The 13,097-nt window shown below is 36.7% G+C and overlaps 1 long non-coding RNA gene and 2 pseudogenes across 1 annotated transcript; all 3 read left to right on the top strand.

Moving 5' to 3' along the window:
- Positions 1-6: 6 nt before the first annotated feature.
- Positions 7-2,481, top strand: LOC148201008 (uncharacterized; annotated as a pseudogene).
- A 4,300-nt stretch (positions 2,482-6,781) lies between these two features.
- Positions 6,782-8,574, top strand: LOC148201007 (uncharacterized; annotated as a pseudogene).
- A 2,246-nt stretch (positions 8,575-10,820) lies between these two features.
- Positions 10,821-11,876, top strand: LOC148201006 (uncharacterized). The gene is made up of 3 exons (XR_015786385.1): positions 10,821-11,074; positions 11,317-11,455; positions 11,625-11,876. It is a non-coding gene; the product is annotated as an uncharacterized LOC148201006 (long non-coding RNA).
- The last annotated feature ends 1,221 nt before the right edge of the window (positions 11,877-13,097 follow it).

Genomic DNA, 13,097 nt, shown 5'->3' with positions numbered 1-13,097 from the left:
TGAGACATGACAAAGGTTGTTAATGGTATGAGTGTGCCACAATTGACAAGAAAAACCAATTATGACAATTGGTGCCTACAGATGAAGGCATTATTGAGATCCCAAGACATTTGGGATAAGGTGGAAGACGGGTACGTTGAACCTGATACGGACAAACATCAGATGGTGGCACAGATGACAACATCGAAGAAAACTCGTGCAAGAGATGGGTCAGCATTATATTTCATCTACAATGCAGTAGATGAGTCGGGATTTGAAAAGATAGCGAATGCCAAATCAACAAAGGAAGCTTGGGAGATATTGGAGGTTGCATATAAAGGTGACAACCGCGTTAGACAAGTCCGAATATAAGCTCTCAAAGGAGAGTTTGAACAATTGAAGATGGAACCCAAAGAGCATATAACCGAGTACATAACTCGGGTGGAGAAGGTGGCCAACCAACTCGGTAGGAATGGAGAACAAATGCCATCTAACCGGGTTATGGGAAAAATTTTGAGATCTCTTACAAAAGATTTCGAAAGTATTGTGTGCGCCATCGAAGAATCGAAGGACTTTTCGTTTCTCACAGTGGATGAACTTGTTGGGTCATTAGAAGCCCACGAACAAAGGAGAAGGAGTTGGGATGATCAAGTTGAACCCGACGACCAAGCACTACATGTACAGTTTGACTCGAATAAAACTCGGATTACTCAAAGCCGAGGTCTTGGTGGCAGAGGACGAGGTGGACGTGGCCGAGGTAATGATAATGAAGATCAAATCGGTCAGCAAAATTGGCATGATCGAGGACAAGGAAAAGGTCGAGAAGATCAGTCAAGAGTGGAGTGTTTTAAGTGTGGCAAGTACGACCACTTTGCAAACGAGTGTAGGTCAACAAAGTGCTACAACTGTGGCAAGTTTGGTCATATTGCAAAGTATTGCAAGACCGAGACAAAGGGGGAGACGAATCTCGTTACTGAAGATGCAGAAGAAGATGTAGAAGAATTATTGCTGACAAAGAGCTCGGATACAGTGGACATGGAAAATTCTGTCTCAATATTGGATGAAGTGATCTCGATAAAAGGTAAGACAAATGTGGAAAAGGAACTCAAACAAAAAGATGAAGAGATTCAGCGGATGGGGAGGCTTCTGGATGAAGCTAATGAAATTATGAATAAAAGAGGGTTGAGCTTGAGGAGTTGAAGAAGATGGCTCCTAAAAAGGAAGAGAATGCATCTAGCGTTATTGAACTAGATAAAAATAGGGAAGAAGATGAAGAAGAGATGAAGGATGATGAGATTTCTACCAACTCAGTATGGTATCTAGATACTGGAGCAAGCAATCATATGTGTGGGAACAAGAACTTTTTTTTTATGAACTCACCAAGGTGGAGGCCAAATTTGTGTCTTTTGGAGATGACTCCAAGGTGGCCATGAAAGGGCGTGGAACAATTCGACATATTCAGATTAATGGACGAGTTGGAGAGATTAGGGATGTTTATTATGTTTCGGAGTTGAAGAGCAATATTTTAAGCATGGGTCAAATAATTGAAAAAGGTAATTCAATATTTATGAAAAATCAGGTACTATATTTAAAGGATAAGCATGATGGTCTAACAACCCAGGTAAAAGCGAAGAAGAACCGGTTGTATGAATTAAAGCTAAAAATCTTGGAGAGAAGATGCAAACCCGAAGTAGGATGATGCACATGGAAAATCGAACGAAGGAAGGAAGAATTTAAGTTTATGGGGGAGTTTGTTGGGATAAACTTAACTTTTAGGGTTTTATTAATAATTTTGTTTAAATCTTATTTTATTAGTTTTTGGGTATAGTAATATTTAGTTTGATTTGATAGAGATAAAATAGGGACACGTAGTTCTGATTTTCGGTTTATCTAGGTATAATATTATTTTATGATAGATTAAGCAGATTTTATTTTTAAGATAATTGATATTTTATTTTTATTTCTCGTAATATTGTAAGTGTTATGGCTATTTAAAGCCCTTCAATTATAATGAATAACAAGACTCAATTTTAGGAAAATATCAAAGTGCGTATATTGTGAGATTTCCCAACATTTATTTAGTATAATTATTTTAAGAATTTCGTAGACTGTAATGTAGAACCATCACGGTGATACAATATTAATTGTCACATCCGAAGGAGAATCTCAATAACATTAACTACATCTTCAATCTAACTAATTCAAGGAAAAAAACAAATTAAAGTTAACAAAGAATCTAACTAATCTTCGTATTACAACCAACCATTTAAAACTCTAGTTGACGATTTACATGCAATTCAAATAGATCATGAGGGAATATACATATTATTAATCCATATCATTATGTATGAATTTCATATTTGTTTAAAAATATCCATATCATTATGTATGAATTTCATATGTGTTTAAAATTTATGGATTTTGTTTGTTAAATAACATGTTTTATTGTATAAGTCTTTTACTAATCTTTGATGTTATTTCTTTTGACAGATATATGACTAGGCCACCACATTTATCAGGGGATTGAAGATCCCACTTCTAGACCCACCAAAGGAGTGACCAGGTTGAGACAACTTTTACTTTGAAGAAATGCAGGTGTGAGGACACTTATCATTGTTGATGTGGTCATCGGTGTAGCATCTGGTCCAAATGCAGATGTTTTTAGGTCTTACCTTGTAGCATTGGGCTTCTACACTCACTACAAAAAAGAAGGGCATTACCGAAGGCCACGAGGCCAAGAAAACAGCCCAAAACCGTCGGTAAAAGGTAATTACAAACGGCTTATCGACGACCAAAGAGCCCTCGGTAAATCCCTTGTCGCTAACATTTATAGAGGGCTTCTGCCCTTCGGTAATTACCGAGGGCCAAAAGCCTTCAGTAATTTTCGAAGAGCGAAAGCCTTCGGTAATTACTGAAGGGCGGAAGCCTTCGGTAATTACCTAACGTGGGTAGTTACCGAAGGGAAAAAGCCTTCGGTAAGTTGGAGGCAAATCTAAGGCACAATTGTATTTCAAACTGTTCACAACACAAATAGACCTGCATAACAGTTTTCAAGCACATATAGACCTGCATAATGTGCATCTCAATGATGCAATCATTGATCAAAATCCATAGAACATCCATTAATCCATAGAACATGTATTTATATTTAAAACATAAAACAATGTAACATAATGATGTTCTAACATCCAAATCATCCAATTGATCTAACATCCAAATGATCTAAACTCCAAATGTTGTAATATCCAAATGTTTCTATAACACCTAATAACAAAATGAAACTAATAATGTACATAGTTATCATCAGAGTGATCTTCATCATCCTGCTCCTCTATAGATGGCTGGACTGGTGTGGGTTGGACTGATGAGGGTTAGACTGATGTGGGCTGCTGAGGGACAGCGGGTGGTGAGGAGGGTCGTGGCTAGGTCGGAGCGATATTGAATTCATCCTGTGAAGTATCAGGCAACACTCTTATGACTAGGGCCTTAAAGTTTGTAAACTCTGCTCTGAAATTAGTGATTTCCTGGTCACGTTGCTCTAGTGCTTACGTGAGGCGGAGAACGACCTCGTCAGCAATAGTGGTGGAAGAAATTTAGCACAGCTTCCCAGATGCCTCTGTCAATAGACCCCATAAAAATTTCCATTCTGACTTTCCAGAAGGCATAATTATCACCAGTAAAAAGAGTTGGTCTGTTGATGGATGAACCCTCAACATATACTTGATTTTGATGATCGGCCATTTTCGCAAAAGTTTGAAAGAATATCAAAGCAAGCTCTGATACCAATTGTCGGAACAATCGGTATCGCTATAGAGTCACACAACGGAATAAAATATAGAAAACAGAAAGCGTGTTCTGTCAAACTTGTAATAAGATGGTCCGTTTTAGAAAAACAATTTTCTTAGAGAAATTTATCAAACAGTTAATGTGCATAAAACAGAAAAGAGTATAGGAGTTAGTAGTAACTGCACATATTTCTCCCCCTTTTTGATCATATGCAAAAAGAGTTATAATGTTCCCCCTTAATATGAGCTCCCCCTCAATTTAAACAGTGTATGTACTAAAATAATAGATCATTTTATTCATGAAAAAATGAAAGATTACAAGGGCACATAAAGAAGGACATGAACATGATAAAACATCCTATGAATTCAAAAACAAACAAACATGAAACACACTAACATAAAATCCTAAATCTAAAATTCAGGACTTGGTGGTCTCTCTGGAGGTTGGAGATTAAAGTGATTTTCAATGTTTCCAATGTGAGTATCAAGATCATTGAACTGGTGGATCACAAATTCTTCATGATTTTTTTGCCACTCATATATTTGGTCAAAGTGAGTATGTTGAAAGAGACGCATATCCTCCAGTTGTTTGGACAGGTTTGCAAAATGCTCCTCCATAGTCAGGGATGAAGTAGAAGGCATGGGAGAAGGACCAGAATTAGCAGAGGTAGCAGCTGGGACTGGATCAACCATATGGGCGTCCATATCGTCACTTGCCTCTGATATGATCATAAATGGGGCAACAATGAAGAGCTTTCAAAGTGACAACAAGCATAAAAAATAGTAGAATAGGTTTCATAGGCGTGTATTTGCCTCTTTGATTTCTTTCTCTTAGTTCTTGTGAATAAACGCTTATAAACTCTTCTTTCTCTTTAAGAGCAAGCAATGTGGGACTCTCTATGGCTTGGTGTTAAAAATAAAAGAAGAGGAAAGGGGCATCCTAGGCATGTAGCATTAGGTAGCATAGGTAGTTTTCATGTTTTGAACTATAGGAGAACTAGTTGCCTTATAAACCCTTTGTAGTGGAGAGAATTGAGCAATGTGGGACTCAAAAGTCCCTAGAGGAACTACAGCAGCTGCTGGATGACCTCCACACTCATAAGTCCCACATCTCTTAGATCTTGCATCCTAGCTCACTCCAAAGGTTATATAAGAAGGCTTAGGGGTCTCCTTTTTGTACCTTACCTTGAATCAATTGAATTTTGAGTTGATTTGCACTTTTGCAATCTTCTTTGAGATAGTATTCTGTTTCCAAAGTCCCTATTTTGAGCAGACCTTATCTTGCTCAAGCAAGTGGCGGTCCTTCTTTGATACTTATCTTGGAGCTTCCTTCAAGTGGCGCATCTTCAAATCATAAGTTTCCTCTTCCTTAATCTCTTCCATTTTTAATTTCTTTCCCATTCTCTTAAATGTCATTTAGTATATTCTCTCAAGGTATGCACTTCCCCATCATGTGGTATCATGAGCCTTAGGTTTTTGATCTCTTAGGAATTGCATGCTAGAGTAGAATAGCTTAGATATGTTCATTTTCGCTGAGCCATTTTCTGTCTCGCCCAGCTCTGCGTGAAAATACAGTCAACTTGTATGATTTAGTTTAGCTTCATTGCTAGTCCGTTTTTTGTGCAATTTTGTTTCAAATTTTCGTCTGGATGTCTATTTGCACTTATAGTTTTTACTTTGTTCAAATTCGTTTTGTGCTGTTCCCAGTAAATTTTTTACTCCCCTATGTCAGTCCAGTGCTTATTGTTTGAGTGACTTCTAATCTGTTTGCATTGTTTGCTTGCTGTTTGGTACTTGTGGTGGCTGGATTTGATAATTGGACGGTGCTAAGACCTCTCAACACTCTTAAGCAAGGAATCAACACGTCATATCACAGTTTGGAGGTGAGTCCCGTGGCTGTCCAGAGCCTTATCCATGCTGACATTTGTTCAAACAGCACAATGCTATTGGAAGTCTTCAACAAGTAGGTGTCCTTATTCCTTTTTGCTTGCTGTTCCAACTTTAATTTCTTGTCTTGGCTGGATTGTATGTGTCTTTTCTTCCTTGTTAACTTTGAATTGAGTCATATGTTTGTCCTCTTTAGGAGTTTTCTAGAGTATTTTTCTGAAATTGCTTAGCTAAGAGTTTTTTACATCTCCATGTTTGTATGCTGAAATGAGTTTGATCATCATAGGATTTACGTGTGTAAACTTTGCTTATATATTCTGCATTAGTAGAGGTCTTAAACCAATCAAATATTAACTTTGTGCAAACACCTAAGCACCTCAATTTTACTTGGTCGAGACTAGCCAATCTCTTAAACTGCATGCACCACAAAAAAATTCAAAATTGTTTTGCATTGTTTGTGCTGGTCTGGCCGTGAGCTATCTTCATTGTTGGTGTGTTTGCTAGCTTCATTTTGAGCCTCTAGTTTACTTCAATTACAGAATATATAGGTTTGAGGTTTGCCAAATTATTTCCAGCATTAATTTGATCTTACTCTTCATGTATGCCTAGCATGTTGGTGTGATTTACTTCTTAGTTGTGTCAATTTGTTTGCTGCTGTCATGTTCATTTTGTGCCACTGTTTTGCCTCCTTTTTTCTTGCTGTTTTGTCTTCATAAAATCATTAGATTGCTGCCTCCTTATTGTGTGCCAAGTTTCTTGATTTTTAGGTTCAATTTCCATCATTTGTCTTGTAGTTTTCATTCATTTTTTTTGGCTTCTACCATGGGCTGTCTTGATTTGGCTCCTTTGCATTGAGGGTGGATTGTACATCTTTCCACTTGCTTTTGTCCTTGAATTGGTACTCTAAAATACTAAATTGAGAGACACCTTACTATTTTGAAAGAAGAGTGCAAGTGAGTGAAGTCATCTTGCTTTGTTTTGACATAAACACCGTGAGTTTTGAGCCTAATTTTTTGGTGCTGCTGCGAGTGAACCTTGTCTGCTGTTTACTTCAGTTTTGCTGCTGTATTTGGACTGGTTTCTAACCTATTTTTTATGTAAGTATTGCTGCTGTTTGCCTTTAGAAAACCATGTCTGCAGGTTCAAGACACTCTTCTTCCACTGGAAGTAGTCATCACGGAAGTGCTTCTAGCAAATTTAATTTGATGAAGGCTTTTCAACAAATGCAACATCAACTTGACTCTATTAGTAAACGGTTGGACAAGGACGCGAAAGCAAAAGAGGAGCAACCTCATGGTCATGATCATGGTTCCTACAAGAAGAAGCAATAAGCTAGAACCGTAAATGTATACCTTCCCTCACCAAAGAAGCATCAAGAAGATAAAGCTATGGACCAAGGCCTTACACTACCAAAGTTGAATTTGCCTACTTTCAAAGGGGAAGAGCCGTTTATTTTTCTAGATTGGATAGCTAAAGTAGACCAAATTTTTTATTTGTATACTGTAAATGGACCTTTGCGTGTAAAGTTAGCTTGTTTAGCTTTAGAGGGATACGCCAAACAATGGCTAAATAGGAGATACTTAACCATGGCCTCACCCGCGAGTACATGGGAACATTGCAGGGACATTTTGTACCAACGTTTCGTCCCTCCATACTACCATAGGGACCTCTTGATTAAGCTTCAACGGCTTACTCAAGGTAGACGAAGTGTGGAGGAGTATGCTCGTGAGGTCGAAGTGCTCCTACATCATACTAACCTTAAAGAAAATGATCATGCAAAAATAGTTAGATTTATTAGTGGACTTAATAGCAACATCCAAGATATAATTGAATTCTATGATGATGAGACTTTAAATGTAGTGGTTCATAGAGCCATGAAAGTAGAGAAGAAACTCTTGAAAAAAGAAGCTTGTCACAACAAATTTTCCAAATCTTAAAGAGATGTTTTCTACAAATCCTCATCATCAAAGGATAAACCAAGGATGTTTCTAAGGAGCCCACTAACAAATCGTTTCCTCATTCTTCTTCTAACCATTCCTTTCCCCACTAAATCTCCTTCTAGACCAAGTCACATTAAATGTTTTAAATGTTTAGGACATGGTCATATAGCCTCTGCCTGCCCCACCAAAAAGGCAACATGCATTGAGGGTGAAGTAATTATGACTAACGAGTCTACCTCTTCCTTAACTTCACCAACCTATAGCTCTTCTTCCTCATCAAGTGATGCCAAAGAGAAGGTCATGCTTACTTGTTTAAATGAAAAAGAAAAGAAAAAGAGGAGAGAGTAAAAGAAGACTAAGAGAAAAGAAAGAAAGGAGAGAGAAAAAAGAAAAAGAAGAACTCGTGAGAGAATGGAGAAGGACAAAGTCTTAGTATAAAGGGAAGTGTTACTGAAGGCACCACAGACTCCCATCATTCAAATAGATCTAAACCATGACAGGGGAGTTTTTCAATCCTTATACTTTTCTCCTTTTACTAAGTTTTCTTTCTTTGTTCCAAAAATATTTTGCACAACTCTTTCACCTCCTCTTTCCTTCTTTCCAACTATTCCATAAATATTTGTGAAACATATCATGAGTTAGTGTTACCCCTTTAGTTCCATTCAACTCAAGACAAAAATAATTTTTTCTCTAAAAATGGTCTCCTAGTTTTCACCACTAAATGCAATAAAAATATTAGGAGACTTTCTTTTACAATTACTTGTTTATATACATTGATTAGTCAACATAAATTCATTCACAAAATATTTAATGAATTTTACAGGTTGACATTTGATCCAGGAGGAGTTGCTTTGGTTTATACACGAAATAAGTCACTAATCTCTCTTTGTTGTAGGTTTTTCAAGATTCGAGGTTGAATCCTCTCCAACCTCTGGGGGATGATATATCATAAATGGGGCAACAATGAAGAGCTTTTAAAGTGAGAACAAGCGTAAAAAAGAGTAGAATAGGTTTCATAGGCGTGTATTTGCCTCTTTCATTTCTTTCTCTTAGTTCTTGTGAATAAACGCTTATAAACTCTTCTTTCTCCTTAAGAACAAGCAATGTGGGACTCTCCATGGCTTGGTCTTAAAAAGAAAAGAAGAGGAAATGGGCGTCCTAGGCGTGTAGCATTAGGTAGCATAGGTAGTTTTCATGTTTTGAACTATAGGAGAACTAGTTGCCTTATAAACCCTTTGGAGTGGAGAGAATTGAGCAATGTGGGACTCAAAAGTCCCTAGAGGAACTGCAGCAGCTGCTGGATGACCTCCACACTCATAAGTCCCACATCTCCTAGATCTTGCATCCTAGCTCACTCCAAAGGTTATATAAGAAGGCTTAGGGGTCTCCTTTTTGTACCTTACCTTGAATCAATTGAATTTTGAGTTGATTTGCACTTTAGCAATCTTCTTTGAGATAGTATTTTGTTTCCAAAGTCCCTATTTTGGGCAGACCTTATCTTGCTCAAGCAAGTGGCGGTCCTTCTTTGATACTTATCTTGGAGCTTCCTTCAAGTGGCGCATCTTCAAATCATAAGTTTCCTCTTCCTTAATCTCTTCCATTTTTAATTTCTTTCCCATTCTCTTAAATGTCATTTAGTATATTCTCTCTAGGTATGCACTTCCCCATCATGTGGTATCATGAGCCTTAGGTTTTTGATCTCTTAGGAATTTCATGCTAGAGTAGAATAGCTTAGATATGTTCATTTTCGCTGAGTCATTTTCTGTCTCGCCCAGCTCTGCGTGAAAATACAGTCAACTTGTATGATTTAGTTTAGCTTCATTGCTAGTCCGTTTTCTGTGCAATTTTATTTCAAAGTTTTGTCTGGATCTCTATTTGCACGTATAGTTTTTACTTTGTTCAAATTCGTTTTATGCTGTTCCCAGTAAATTTTTCACTCCCCTATGTCAGTCCAGTGCTTATTGTTTGAGTGACTTCTAATCTGTTTGCATTGTTTGCTTGTTGTTTGGTACTTGTGGTGGCTGGATTTGATAATTGGACGATGCTAAGACCTCCCAACACTCTTAAGCAAGGATTCAACACGTCATATCACAGTTTGGAGGTGAGTCCCGTGGCTGTCCAGAGCCTTATCCATGCTGACATTTCTTCAAACAGCAACAATGCTATTGGAAGTCTTCAACAAGTAGGTGTCCTTATTCCTTTTTGCTTGCTGTTCCAGCTTTAATTTCTTGTCTTGGCTGGATTCACTAGTGGAAAAATAACATTTTATAACAAGACATATTATAACGTAGTTATGAAATCAGTCATAATATCGAATGCGGTGGCAAACTTGTAAATAATTTCAAAACATATTATAACGGAGTTATGAAAATCAGTTATAGTATAAAACGCGGTGGCAAACTTGTAAATAATTTCAAAACATATTATAACGGAGTTATGAAAGTCAGTTATAGTATAAAACGCGGTGGCAAACTTGTAAATAATTTCAAAACTTATTATAACGAAATTATAAATATCAGTCATGATATAAAACGCGATGGCAAATTTGTAAATAAATTAAAAATATATTATAACGAAGTTATTGACCTATGTTATAATATATGAGTTTGGTAATATATTATGTCTGATGTTCAAAAATTGGTCATAATATCTCTTCATTTCACCTTGTGAAAACCTAATGACTTATTCCTTCTTTCTCGACGCCAATCCTCATCAACCTAACACCACACTTTAGTAGGGTCTTGACTCCATCCACGGCCGATCTTCACATCTTCATTCAACATTTCTTCTCTCGCGAGAAACACTCTCATTTCCACAGATTCACTCATTTCACCCTGGCGAGCATCAGAAGCTTCTCACTCTCTCTTGAGAGAGTTCTTAAGCCGTAAGTCTCCATTTCTCTTCACAGATCTGCATTTTCGCTTCACTCATCATCCAACCACATCTACTGCTAGGGTTTCTCACATACCTTCATCTTTTTCGCCTTTACCTTCGATTCCACCAATTGAACATCATTTTCCACATTTTCTACCGATTATAATCACATTCTACCGATTATAATCCCTTTCCACCGGTTAAACGTTGATTTGAAGGATGTTGTTGCGGCCGAGGTTATCGCGGGGAGGGCAGTGGACCTGAAGACGGACTTGGCGAGGTTACATCACGATTTGATATCAGAGATGACTACGTTAGAGGAGGCGAGGGCGGATGCTTCTGAATTTAGGGGAGAAGGAGTTGTTGGTTGAGTCTCTGGAGAAGGAACTTACAGCTTTGAAGAAGGTGAAGGCAGAGGGTGAGGTTATGGTTAGGGATTTGGAGAGAAAGATTGGAGTTCTGGAAACCAAGGAAATTGAGGAAAGGAACAAGAGGATTAGGTTCGAGGAGGAGATGAGAGATAAGGTTGATGAAAAGGAGAAGGAGATCAATGGTTTCAAACAGAAGTTGGTGGAATTGGAGAAGGTTACTGCTGAGATATACGTCTAGGTAAATAGCTTACTCATTTTATCCTCACGCTGCTCTTTTGATTTCATCTCTAATTGGGATTTTGGTGTGTTGTATACTTTCCGCATGCTAAAAATTGGGGATGCAGGGGACTTTTGTCTTGCTAAAATGTTGACATATGATGATCTTGCTTCCTCAATGATATATTGCCAAACTATTTTTTTTTCACTGTTTCAACATTTTTTGTCTAAATTAATTTCTGTTTGTTCTTGCTATAAACTTAGGTCATTAGGACTCCAAGTTATATGTGCCCAGAATCACACCTGGGAGACTTTGTATTGGAAAAATCACTCGTTGAGAATCCAGAATCTAATGCATTGTCTAATTCTTGCTTTGCTGGATCTTATGGATACATAGCCCTAGGTAATAGTTGATTACACCATTGACTTTTGTTATTCATCTCATTCTTTTGTTATGCAAACTTTTAATACCCAGATGAAATTTTAGTTTAATCTAATCAGAATTTTGTTCCAGAAACCTCTAAGTATCTTGTCCAAGTGTTAACCATGGATTGACATTTCTATGATTTTAGAGTATGCATACTCACTAAAGGGCACAGAGAAAACTGATGTGTACATCATAGGAATGGTGTTTATGGAATTTGTTACTATTAAAATGCCAACAGATGCAGCTCGAGATAGCCATACACTATATACAATGTTAGGAAGTTTCCTTGCAATCGTTACACTCGCTGCATGACATCCTCCACTAGCATTGATCTTAATCTTGCAAGGAAGGAAATGATCATCCTTGGGACACAGTATGCAGGGGAAATGAAGAAGGGTGTCTTAGTGTCATGCACTATCTCATGCCTAAGCGCGAAATCCTATCCCTGCACTCTGGCTGCAACATGGGAAAAGCTGGGGATGTTGCTCTCTTTTTTGGACTCTCAGGTATAACTCTGTTGGATCATCAAATAAGTGTTAGAACCAGAAATTTACCAGTCTTGTTACACAGAACTTTCGTATTCCAGAAATGGATTTTGTCCTCTTCCATTTTGCAGCACTAATTAATGGACCTTTTTTCTACAATTGTTCATATTAGGTACTAGAAAGACCGCTCTGTCCATGGATCATAATAGGTATTTAATTGGAGATGATGAACACTGTTGGAGTGAGAGTGGTGTCTCAAACATTGAAGGGGTGCTACGCCAAATGCATTAATCTGGAGAATGTTGTCTTTATTGTAAATGTTTTATTAATAACTCGCCTTTTTAGCTCTTTTTACGCATTAAGAAATTATATTGGCAGAGCTTGAAACTTTTTGTATATATAACGTATAAATAAACTTTATATTCATATATATATATATATATATATATCACTTACCATTATTTTCATTATGGTTAATAAAAATATTTTTAGCAATATAGTGTTAAAAATTGAGCATCATTGTTTGCCTTTTACTAATAATTAGTGTTTGTATTTAGTATTCGTTAAAAGTCTATATTAAGGTAGAAGCTAATTAACTAATACTATTATATTTTCATAGCATGTGCATTTGATTTTAAAAAATGAATACTAATTATTTACCGACTTTAAGGATGAAACTTAAAAAATCCAACCTCAATTTGCAAAACTCCTGGTGCAGATAGTTCATTTGATTTGCACTATATTTGGAGCATAAACAATAAAGTGGACTAAATTACAGGAAAAATTGGAGCATAAAAACATGATAAGTAGTTAGTTATAAATCAATTTTTATTGTAATAACAAATTATTATAATAAAAAAATTGTAATAATCAATTTTTTTTTTAAAAAAAAAACATATATTATAACGTACTAAGTTATGTACGTCATAATACGTTAGTGTTGAAAACACCATATTAATAACGTATCAACAAATCTACGTTATAATATCTTTTCGCGCATATTATAACCGATTTCAGAAACTACGTTATAATATGTTTAAGCTATTATAACGTAAATTTTTGCTACGTTATAAAATACGCAGACTTATTATATCGCCCAGAACTATGTCTTTAGTAATTACGTTATAATAGGT

Source organism: Vigna umbellata, chromosome 4 (assembly GCF_029865625.1).
Source record: "Vigna umbellata cultivar VRB3 chromosome 4, Vumbellata_1.0, whole genome shotgun sequence".
Lineage (NCBI taxonomy): Eukaryota > Viridiplantae > Streptophyta > Magnoliopsida > Fabales > Fabaceae > Vigna > Vigna umbellata.
The sequence above is the reverse complement of the archived record's forward strand: the minus strand, read 5'-3'. Positions and strand labels throughout refer to the sequence as shown.